Source organism: Topomyia yanbarensis, chromosome 2 (assembly GCF_030247195.1).
Source record: "Topomyia yanbarensis strain Yona2022 chromosome 2, ASM3024719v1, whole genome shotgun sequence".
NCBI classification, from domain to species: Eukaryota; Metazoa; Arthropoda; class Insecta; order Diptera; family Culicidae; genus Topomyia; species Topomyia yanbarensis.
This window is the reverse complement of record NC_080671.1, coordinates 173785191-173798137: the sequence shown is the minus strand read 5'-3', so window position 1 is coordinate 173798137 and position 12947 is coordinate 173785191. Positions and strand designations below refer to the sequence as shown.

The following is a 12947-nucleotide window of genomic DNA, read 5'->3' as shown; positions in this document are numbered from 1 at the left end:
TGATATTCTTGAATGAAAGCGTTGGTGCAACTGTGAAGATGCTAAAGCAACATCTAGAAGCTCTAGAAATTCGAGACAGATTAAGTGAATCACTCATCAGTGCCATGGAAACTTCTGTGAATGTTAAAGAGGATCTGGAGGGGAAAGTTTTAAGCTTGGAGATTTCGGACGTTGATGATGTGGATCATCAGTAATATTGGATTGAAGTGTGGCATCACTTATATTCATTATTTGCATTATAAACTGTATGAATAATGTAAAGTACAATTTTATTCAATATTTGTATCAGGAAGTTAAGTCGACTAATTCTTCTGGGGCTGCAGTTACTGCCTCAAATTTTCCACCACTTCTATAACCGCATTTCTTGAATAGATTCGCCATGTTAAAATTAGCATATGAGTTCATAATTCATGCGACAAACATTTTTATATCTTATATTTTATCTGTAATAGTGTTGCATTCTTCTTTTTGGTTAGTCCAAATACAATTTATATTGGGTTATAGAAAGGAGAGTGTGCAGGTAAGAAAATCATAAATACACCCAGTGAACAAACGTGCGACACAATGATATCGTCGCAGTGTATTTGTGCACCGTCCATAATCCATATATAGTGATAACCAGGGTACAGTGGCGGATCCAGGGCGAGGGTCCTGGGGGTCCGGACCCCTCCGAAATAATTTTACTTGTTGAGAAATTCTAAATGAGTTTCAATTTTGGTATTAGTTTCAAAGTCAAAATCATTCCAAACCAAATTTGACCAACTATACTGTTATTCATTAAATAAGTTTATTACGTATTGCAAATTGTTCACTTTAAAATCGAAATTTCGGACCCCTCCCGAAATTTTTTCTTGATCCGCCTCTGCCAGGGTAAGTTTCCAGGAGTCTATTATTCAGAGCAAACTGTTTGCAATGTTGGAAGAATATCAGTCTGGCGAAAGTGCCTTCTGTAAAACAACATTCAAGCATTCCGGTTTGTGCTATCATGCAGAGGCTAGCTTTGCGTATAAATACTTCCTTACAAACAAGCCTTTTACCTTTGGTAGCATAGCCTCGGGAACGCAACATACCTCGATTATCGAAAGATACTTCGTCTAAAAATACCAGGTTGAAGAAATCCTAGTCGATATTGTTCAGTTCGAAACAAAATCAATATAGATATCGTTATGCCGTATTTAGAACTAACTGAGTAAACAGTCGAAAAGTATTTATGATATTTTACTGATTGATTGAGTTCTCATTTTTGTGTCAGACTTTTGCGTGGCAATATAGCCTCCATGCTTTTTTTCATTTTCGCAACAAATCATCTATCCAGCAAGGAAGACAAATTTTCGCTGTTGTACTATCTTATGACAAATGCCATTTTGGGGTAAACTGAGTTAAATATGCCATATTGTTGGTCTAAAAAATCTCTACAAAATGACGTTTTCGGAATTTTGACATACTACTTGGTTACTGAGATATAGCGAGAAACGTGCTGAGAAATTCTGTGATATTTGCTTAAAATGGCTGTGTCTGGGCATTGGCACAAGTTATCTTGATGGATTACATGTTTTTCTATGTAAAAATGTCTGAGAAACACAATGGCAGAATCATTTTCAAAATAAAAATACACGAAATGTGAGAAAAAAGTAATTTTAGTTTTAAACTGGAAATATAGCATATTTGGCAACACTGTATCCAAAAATCATTATTTTTTCTAGTTTCCCTGACTCATTTCCTTTAAAGTGCATCTCACCGATTGTTTATAGACCAAATAAAACCAAAGATATAAATAAAAGTTAATAAGTGATGATTTTTTTCTATGGAAAATTTTCCAAGCACGATTATGACACGCCATACAAATTTCGTCATCAATACACACCTATGACACGTATGAGTGCGACTTTTGTTTACATGTTTAGCAAAAACTCGTAATATAGTCAACCGATCTTCATAATATTTGAGAGATTAATACAGAATAGACAGAAGCATCAATTGTATTCTCTGAATTGTTTCTACTATTTACCAATTGCAAGATATTCAATCTCAAACTTTAAAAATCGTTTTTCTCGAAATGTGAAAAATGGCGCTTGTCATAAGATAGCACAACAGCGACGAAATGGGGACATTACTGTTTACGCTGTCCTTCAAGGTGTTGTATTGATACGTGGTGTATGGTATAAATTGGTTTCTTCTGATGTTTTGAATCTGCAACTGCTATATTTGTTCATTGCTGTCTGTTATTTGCTTTGGAAATGTAGGATCGATATATTGAAATATTCAAATCGATTAAGTCGAATGACAGAAAACATTTCACCACGCAGTATTAGTGGCATCAAGAATCAAGAATAGCTTTCTACATATGAAACTTGCTAGGGAAGCTGTTCAGTAAAATACGAAATATAGTTTTCTAAATCATGAACATGATATTTTTCATCAGAATAGCGTGCAACCCCCATTTGTCAGCGGACTGGAGCCGCCTATGATCGTGACAATGAAAAGTATTATGTTAGCAAGGATATCAATTCCGGCAAGTTGAAAAGTATTAAGCAATTAGGAATAAAACGTAACTTAAAGAAAATTGGAAATTTGAAAATTTGAACGTTGCACAAAAGGCTCGATAATGCAAGGATGCTTAATCCAGTATCCGGTATTTCACGCGGTTGTGCAAGATTAATTTTCCTTCCTCCTCTTCCATAAAATGCCACTTTTTTATGATACGCCTATCGTGACGAAAATGCTTTTAGTAGCCGCCAGAATTTTTGATCAGTCATCTGCGTAATTGCTACAGTACTCCCAACAGTTAACATCAATTACGAGACATCATAAAATTAATATTAATACTTACATCGACGCCCCTGTGTGGTTTTATGTGAATAAACCCTACTCGTCTGGCCGCCGTCTCCAATTTTCTTAATGCACTAAACGAATCATATCAAGTGCTTCAACATTTTTTTTTTCACCAGGACTGGGACTTTTCCCTTCAAGCAAAATCATCCATCCTTGCTGCACGGAAACTAATCGCGTGTTACCATTTCCCAGTACAGGTGTAGCGAGTATGTGTCTGTATGTACTTTCGCTTTCGACGTCAGTGAATCGTGATATGTCCATCCATTTTGACAACAACGACGACGACGAGCCGTGGTCGATGGAGTCGGATTGATGTTTTTTGGCTCCATCAGGAACATGTCCCATTCAAACATGAAATCAAAGCGATTCTTGCTGGGATTCCTGTCCACCTGTACTACCCATTAAAGCATAAGAGTCCCATATTGAAAAACAGCAAACCGAGAAACACGCTGTTCGAGATTTTTATTTTCATTGAGCCTTATGGATAGAATGCATTGTTATTCAGTGGTGATACAGAATGCAATCCAACAGATAACCTTTTCGACAAAAATCCATATGGGACTCTTATGCTTTAATGGGCAGTGTATTCAGTAGAAACAACAAAAATGCAATACCATCACCATCACAACGATGTCGATGTAAATATGGTTGAGTCGCTTATGGAAAATCGGTAAGTTACCAAAAGACGATATGGAAAAATGACATTGGCACGCAATATGTTCGTTTATTTCTTGTTTTGGTACCGGCAAAATCGAACGCGGAATTTTGCCTATTATGCACGAAGCTAACCAAATTCGAACCGATAAAAATAATTGAATTGAATTGACAACAAAATAGGAATAAAAACCAAATGAAGAAGCAATTCCGTACATATCGCGGAAACAACGACAGCAAGTAACTCAATCGAACAAGAGCGAAACGAAGGGAACATTCGTTTCAGTATTCTGAGGAGGATTGCGAAACCTCCAAGCCAAGTCAGAATTGGGAGCTAGCATTCTGGTTGTACCAAATGCCCAACCCTACAGTAAATGTCTAATCTGTAACTTTCTTCGTGTAAGAGTCAAAGCCATTCGTTTACAGTCCGTGTTTGTATGAGTTTCGGTTAAATTTTTATCTAGTAGGTAATTCAACCCCACGAATCCGGAACAAATATATTTCTTCGCTGCAACCGCGTTTTTTCCGGTTTGTAGTAAGGTTTGTGCCCTTCCTTGCCGAATGCGTCAGGAAATGCGACAAAATTGTCTAGACAGTAGTGTGATTGTCTAGTAAGTTTTTCTTTTCAAAACTTTCGAGCTATGATACAAAGTGTGCCAAAGGCGACTTTGCATAGCCAACAGTATTTAGATGCATATCGCGCATTGGCGTACTAGGTGCCGAAAACGTATGGAAATTTACGCATACAATGCGCGCCCGTAACAACACCTCTAACGTATATCCACCTCATCTATAGCACAGGATACAGAGTTAATGATTTTACCACAAACCCCTGATCACGGTCTATTGTGGAATGAAATGGAATTTTAATTCCCAATCAGTGCTTTCATTTCCTATTCTAAATTAAAATTCTAGTAATACAGACGGGATGTGCTATTTGGCAAGACAAATCATTCTACACCTCCGATTAAATCGCAATCGTTGCAGACTAATTGACATTTCGTTCTATTTAACTTGCTGGTCCTAAAATGATTCTAGTTAAAATGTACCCTTGTTCATTCCAATAGTTATTAGAAATACTTAGAAATGATGTCCTCATAAATAACACTTTATGGACTTGAATCAAATTTTAGAAGTGTTGTTTTCAAAAGTTATATACACAGCCGTTTTGATCATTTAAGTCTGGCATAATAGTTCCTTGACACAACATCCTTATTTCTTTCCGCTTTATTGTAATTGCCAAATTGAAATTACAATTTTGTTCAATGCGACCGAGTTTTTGAGAAGTAAAAAATTTAGGTTTTGCGGAAGTATTGTACCTTCAGTATCATCATCTTTGCAATGCAGTTTTGCAGAACCACTGTGTTTCGTTTTGCAGAACAACTTAAAATACGTGGTTGAAAAAAAAAGAACAACTTAAAATACGGTAGAATTAAGATTCTCGTAAATATCGAAAATGATTGTACAGGTACAAGGTTTTATGGCCTATCACCTCGTACCCTTCGTGAGCCAATTGAAGATCCGTCCGAAATTATTTAAAATTTTGACCTACCATCTTAGATTCCGATAAAACTATACACGTTTCACCGTCATGGAAGACTAAATATTTTCTACAGTCAATAAATTTATTTTGACTCAAGAGTAATTTTTTAAGAGGGCGTAAACGTTTTAACATTAATGCATTATTTTTTTTTTGTTCGATTACTGTATTTTATCCGAGATCGAATTACAGGGAATGAATACTCCTGTATGAAAAAATATACACTGAAAACTGCCAACTGAGAGTTCTCTTCGTCGATGGGAAGCACTACGATTTCGGTGACTGCCCGCTTGTACGTTCCTGCAGCCGTTTTCACGACCACCACGCGAACATGACCGTCTGGCCCGACGACCGTTTCGGTGATACGACCTAAAGGCCACTGTGGGGAGGGGGTGTTGTCCTGCTTCATCAGTACCAGTTGATCCACCTGCACGTCTGCAGTTTCTTGCTTCCATTTTGAACGTTGCTGCAACTGGCTCAAGTAGTCCCTAGACCACCGTCGCCATAGATCCTGCACGGATCGTTTCATATCCTGCAAACATGACAGGCGTTTGGTGTACAAGTCGCAGAGGTCTGGCTCTGGAATAGAAAAGAGTGGTCAGAGCGGGTGTGTCGTGTGGGGAGTCGGACAGTGAAACTTAGGGACGGGAGTTGAGAACGGATTCGATTTTGGCTACGACGTTTAGCAGTTGGTCCATGTTGAACGCCTTACAGCCCATTATGCGGCGAAAGTGGCACTTGAAGGACCATAGCCCACAGTTCGCAACGCACAGCCTTCAACTTGCGATCTACCTAGACGAAAGCAATCGCATTAACGCAGTATAATTCGAACACTTGGCCGCGGCGTGGCACGAAGAGTTACACGGCGTTAATAATCCCGACCGACGTTAGTTCTGCGACGACCTCGAGATGTACGACCTTCACCATTAGACACACGAAAAGCGCGACATATACCTTCACCGATGCTCTTCTTCCAACTAACGGATGAACGAGACACGACCCACAGTAATCCATCCCAGAGTATGCGAATGCTCGAGCAGGTGTAACACGTACTGATGGAAGTGGTGCCATTTCCTGGTTGCTACATCGAGGATTGCACCGGTAACAAGTGATACAATTGCGTACCACCCTGTGAGCGAGATTACAGCCCCGGAGCGGCTAGAACCGTTGGCGAATAGTAGCGAGTAGAAGCGTAGGAGCAGCATGCAGTGTCTGAACGTGGAGTGATCGAGCAGTCAACCAGGTAAGCTTGTGGTCCGCTGGGAGTATCATCGGAAAGCGAGTGTCAAAGGGTGCATTTTTGTATCTCAGTCGACCGTCCAATCTAAGCAGACCGAACTCGTCCATCAAACAGTTCAAGTTTCTAAGGAGTGATTTCGAGCCAAGCTCCTTCGAGTGCACTACACATCGTTGGCTGTTTTGATACAATCGCACTTCAGCTATGAATGCGGTAGCCTGTGCTAGGCGAACGAGTATCTTCATGCAGGGTTGGCATTAGTACTGGTTGCCATCTGCTGGTACCATCATGCTGGCAATCAGCACGCTACCAGCATAATGTAAACGCTTGCCAGCAGCTGGCACCAGCAGATGGCATTCGTTTACATTATGCTGGTAGCATGCTAGTTGCCAGTATGCTGGCATCAGCAGATGGCAACCAGCACTAATTTCAACGCTACATAATGTAAACTGGGCATCAGAGCGAACTGGCAGTTGCTAGAAGCCAAAGGTCCACTGACCCTCTCACTGGTCGGTAATTTGCAGTTGTTATAGAAACGGTAACAGTAGGCTACAGCCCGAATCAACTTGGCGAGATCCGAAAATCTGTCGCAGAATGTTGAATCAGCGTGGCTGACATGAAGAGCAACGACGGTTCGAGATTCTTCTTGAATAACGTGGTTATCCGGCAGCGAAACCACGCACTGTGGCCATTGCTCAACGGGAGTCGTGACGAAAATCGGCCCATGTCATCACAATTTGTCGTCCAACAGATCACTGGGAAGTGAGCTCCAATAAATCCTCTCCGCGGGGTTCAGTGAAACACTATCGTTGAATCTGTCCAGAATGTAACTGGACCCTTGAATTCGGTCGTTCTTTGTAGGTTGTCCATCAACTAGCTTCCCAAGAGCGCGGCGCTGAGCTCCAATCTTGCAATCGTCTGTCCTCGCAATGGAGCGACACGAGATTTCGATGTGAGCAGTCGGGAGTGAAGAATACCGGTATCATCTGGCGAGATTACGTAGACATTACGTCGATAGCCTCGCTTAGATGCGTCACAAATACAGTGCCGAGAGTATTGACGAATGGCATTGGCAAGCTCTCTTCGAGGGATTTCTACCGATTGGAGATGATGAATATCCGTGCGATATTTCTCCCACCACATGCTAGTGGGAAACGTTCGTCTTCAAGTAGGATGGTACGGTGAATTAGCTAGACCGTAAGTAACGGTTCGCAACTAGTACGTTCGAATGGGTTCTGATGGATCATTCCGCCATATAATTAGTTGGTAGCGACCATCCTAGGGGTGAACGAAAATCTGTCTGAACATCTTCTCCACATCGGTGGTAATGGCGAAACTTGGGAGCCGAAAATTGATGACAGCGGAGTGCAGGGCAGGCTGTACTGTTGGTCCCGCATAGAGAACATCGATGAAAGCTGGGTTGATCCACGCGAAGATCCATCGAACACTACTCGAATCTTTGTGATTGAGCTTTCTGGATGGTGGACGGCATGGTGGGGTAGGAAAATCTGTAGGCTACACGACGTGCGCGGCAACACCTCCATATGGCCCAACCTGTCGAATTCTTGCATGAACCGTTTATATTCTTGGCGAAGACCTTCATCGGCAAGAAGCTTCTTCTCCATCGACAAAACTCGCCGTAATGCGGGTGTGTACGAGCCTCCCAGCATAGAAAGCATCTCCTGCCGCATCGGAAGACGAACCACATACTGTCCTTCTTGATCACGAGACACGGTATCGGTGAAATGATCTTCACAGAATTGTTCATCAGAAGTGAAAGCCTTACCATCATCGAAGTTTTCGCTCTCTCAGAAACGCTCGAGCTGAGAATCGAGCGGATCTTCGGCGCAGACATGACTGCATTGAATGATGGTTTATTCCGAGACTGACTCGGCAACTTGTCCACAGACGATGTATCCTAGCACAGTCTTTTGTAGAATCGGGTACCCAGCCGCTAACGGAAGTTGCTGATTTTCAAGTAAATTGAAGAACAGTTCATCACCAATAATGATGTCAATCCCTTGGCTGACGTTGAAATGCGGACCGGCGAGCGGGAGATTACGTGGAATTCTCCAACGCGAAACGTCAATATGTTGGCTGGGCAGCGAGACGGTAAGCTTTGGCAGCACTAGGCAATCCAGGTTGTATTTGAATTCCCCGAAACGAGAGGCAAGTAATACCATCACACCGTGGAGCACGGTACCGTGAGGGTAGATTGTCCGATCCCACTGACCGGTTTCTCAGAGATGGCTGGACCGATTTGCACAAAGTTAGTCTCAAATGAAAGGTACATTAACAGCGCATCATTTGATAAAATAATTTTGACGGTATATCGTCCAAGAAGTATTTATGGTGAATTTTCTCAGGTTAATATTTATGACTACAATAAAGTCTCAACAAATTCGCTAAAGACACGAACTCTGTTACTATTTTCTGAAAAATTAATTCTGCATAATTTTAAAACTTCAAGAATTACGGTTTCCGAATTATGCCGTTTGGACAGTAAGATTGATTTCCACCAAACCCCCACCAATTGTAAAATTGGTATTGTAAAAAAACGTAAGGGCGATACTTCAATGCTGATAGGTGGGACCGAAAAAGTAAACAATCGCCAAAGGGGCTATATACTATATATACTATCATTTTGTCAATTTCAATAGCAAACACAAATTTTGATTTAATAATTTCAAATACTTCATGAAGTTTTGGGTTTCGATCACTGAATCATGCAATCTAGGATGTAAAAAACACAATAGTTCTTAAATAGGAAATAAAACCAAGTCTGGAAATATTCACTGTTGATTTTCTTTGAATGGTATCACTGCTAGTATCGCCCTTTTCAAGAAAAAGCGTTGATTTCTTAGTTCTCAGTCGCGTTGGAAATTTGAGTAAAGTATAAACTTCAGATCGATTCAAAAAAAATTCGATTTTTTTGGCTCAGTACAATATACATAACCCCTTTAGGAAAATTCAGTTTTCCCACCACAATGCATTGATTGAGGTATTTAGATATTTTATTAACAGAGCATTAGCAATAATTCGTTTGTATGTCTATTTTATGGGCCATTTTTTCGCTTTCCCATTGATTTGTTTTGAGATTTCTAGCACTGATGTTGTCCTATGCTGATTTGAGCGATTCTCTGAGTCCTGCCACTATCCCATGTAGTATGTGTTATCAAAAACATCGCGAAGCATCAAGTTCTAAATGTTCTAAAGCGATATAATATCCGAAGAGAGTTATAAGAAATGTCTCATCACACTGTTAGGTGGATTAAAAGCGTTTTTTTGTTGTTTTAACAACTAACCAGCTAAATTTATATCAGGTTCTGCTTCGAAAATATTTTTGAAATGAACTACTCCAGTTGTTATAAATCAGTTATGCCCTTTTGATCGGGATAGCATAAGGATTTGTGCATTAGACCGGAGTCCCAAGAGTTGCAGGTTCGAATCCCGACCCTGGGGTGATTTTTTCACACAATCGTTTTCGTTTAACTCACCATTTCGATGTGTTTTCTCTGTTGGATACCACAAAAAGGGCTATGAAACAATAGACCTTTCTCGTCAAAAATTTTTATATGATAGGATGCTTCCCTTTTTATTCCGAATTCATTACTGCCTATTGCCGCGATGATTTGGTACCTCTAACTATTGAAAAAATCAAAAATAGTGCAAGCTGCCCATTTAACCCCATATTCTGAATACCTATCTTGCCTTGCTTCCCCGTATTTTTACACCATTTGGATGAATTTCCTGTGGGGAATACTAAAAGGATGCCAGATCTGCATATATATTAGTAAACATGCAGATTTTGCATTTAAACTGCAGATCTTTTGCAGATTACAAATATTTAGCAGAACAAAGCCGATGCCAGCCAATTTATACACCTGCTTTCAACATTTTTGATCATTTAAAATATATACATACTACATTTCTATGTCAAATTTATTGAAGATTTTTGTAGCAATCTGCAGACTTTTATATTTTTACTGCAGGCTATTGTTTAAATGGACCTGGCATCACTGATGCTGAAATGATTCATTCATATACCTGTCAAAAACATAGAGCATTGTATGAAAATGTATAACCTCACTTTTCTTACAGTTCAGTGTGCTTGTTTACCTAAAACTTGTTTACATGGACTTTAAAAATTTACATTACTTGAATAATTTCGATGCTCTTTGTTCATACATTGACCAATCGGCGCTGGATGTAATACCCGGTGACATATGCTGAATCGCAAGATCAAGTATTGGGCTATTAAACGAATGCTTTTTGGATGATGGATAAGGATTTCTTTGTTTGCTCGTGGGTTAAGTCCTAACAAGATGATCCGATTGATTACTCATTTTAGGTGGTGAAGTTTACCTGAACTGTATAGGTAACGAATTCGGTCGATGATAAGTTGTTGAAATGATTTTGTTCGTTCAATGCCCATATCGAAGAACGTTTCCATTGGTCAGAATGCCTGCCAGCGTATGATAGCTGCAAACATGAGGACAACAAGGTTATCGCTTTCGAATGGAACAATTATTTATTAATCGTGTTCAAGTTCCATTACAGCAAAAGTTTCGTCGATAATCACATTGTCGTTGATTTAGCCGGCAAATGCAAAACAGTACTCGGCACTGACGATAAGGAGTTAGAAGGATTTGATAGGAGTGATAAGAATGCAGAGCATTATACATTCTGGAAGAATATCAGGGAGGAGAAATATGTAAATTTATATTATATCCCGAGTTGCCATCATTTTGGCACCGCAATAAAGCTATCTTTCATCTGCTGTCTTGTTCAAATTGGTAGGAAATAACTAGGCATGCTTCGGAGATCTGTCTTAACACTCTCTACTTAGCGCAGGATACCGAAATCGCTGCTAGCTTTCGAAAGAAAATTCCTAGCTGCTGCTACTCTATCAGTCTCTCAATTGAGGACTACAATTTCGGTCGGATAAATTATGCTATGAAAATTGTATTTCCTGGAATTTCATCTGACGAGATCAATTCATTGTGAGGAATTTCGCTGCGTTTCAATATTGCTTGCCTCTGTAGGTGATGATGTGTGTGGATTCACTTCGGCAGCCCGTTCTTATGTTTTGGGTAATTTTGCTATCTTATTCTGCTGAATAAATCATCTGCCCAAAAGCCTCTAGGTTATACTATGGTCACTTTAAAAACGCCCTGCTATTTCATCTTGTAGCTCTCGGTAAGTCAGTCCTGGCACTCTTCTCGACTATTCCTGGCACTATACCGCTGATGTCGCACTTATTACGGTGTTCAAACTTGGCGAGAGCGGCAGTAGTTTCGTCGGAATTGTTCACTCGACACGCAGTAAGTGCAAGGACTCTACTACTTATGCCTGAGCCCCTCGTTGAAACCTTCGTCCTGCCGGAGTGTTAGCTTCGCCCGATACCGGAGCGTATTGCTGAACCGAAGCAGTCTGCTACTGGCGCTGCTTCCTTCGAATCGGAATCGCTGAATATTCCCGTTAGCCGAATGTCCAACGTGGCCGAAGGCAAACCTATTGCAGTAACACCACCAGCCGTAGCTGACATTTTAGTCTTTAATCCAAGTCCCTGCCATTGACATAGCGACAGACAGGTGCGGCGCAGGCTGGACCATCGGTTGACTCGGTGCCGGACGGGGCGAAACAGCTGCAACAGGAGCGGTCCTAGTATGGGGTGTAAAGGTCATCAATTGCCATAGATCACCAAAATGCTCTGCGACTAACATTGTGAACAAAACAAATCAAATGAAATTGATCGCAACAGCGATAAAATAATCTAGATTCTACCCAAACATTTGAAACATTTGAAAAGGGTCTAACTGCCAAACTTAAACCTTGAGAAAAAGGCAAAAGAAGTTTGGGTCGAATTCATTATAATTCTATTTAAAAAATTTAAAACTGTTTTATTTAGTTTAATTGTTCATATTGTTTACATCAGACACTCCCCTTAATTCATTGAGTACGTATTTCACTGCCTTTATAATCCTTTTGGAATCAGTTACAATAATCCTTTATAATCATTTTATAATAAGTGTATTGCTAGTTAGGACTTTTATATCAGCCGGGCCCTTTTATAATTTGTTATAAAATCATTATCAAAATTCTTCATAATCCATTGTTGCGTTATGTTTATGTACATGGCCAGATAGATAGTTTTTAACTTAGACGGGGCGTGTGGATACGAAAAACCTAATGCCAATTGCAGCCAGGGGGAGCTGTCAAATGCAGCCAAAGGGAACCGTCAAATGCTGTCAGAGGGAACTGTCAAATGTAGTCCATTTAAAATATGTGAGGAAGAAAGAGTGGCTATGCAAGACGAGAGATAAAATGAACAGAAAAAAAGAAAACATCTATCCACAGGTTCTGTCCCAGGATTTTAATAGAGACCATGAAAATTCGATTTATTTGCATTTGGCAGTAGGCCTTTTTCAAATGTTTGGCTAGAAATTCCTTACTTCTTCAATGAATCATGTACAAGAAAAGTAAAAATGTTAAATTTAACGGAACAATGTATGATGCCGACAGCAAATAAAAAATTACAGCTGAGCGAGCTTGTTTGGAAAGTGTTAATATTTGGCAGCGAACCAAACCAAGTTTCTCATACTGTGATCGAATCAACAAAACTTCCAAGACCATGTAAACAATCTCTCTGAACTGTCAAAAAAGTGAGGTTAAACATTATCA

At 40.0% G+C, this 12947-nt stretch overlaps 1 protein-coding gene across 14 annotated transcripts in view; it reads right to left on the bottom strand.

Annotated features, from left to right (window-relative positions):
- The window catches only part of LOC131682154 (dual specificity tyrosine-phosphorylation-regulated kinase 2), a 382133-nt gene that overhangs the window by 77901 nt on the left and 291285 nt on the right, over positions 1-12947 (bottom strand). The window lies entirely within an intron of this gene.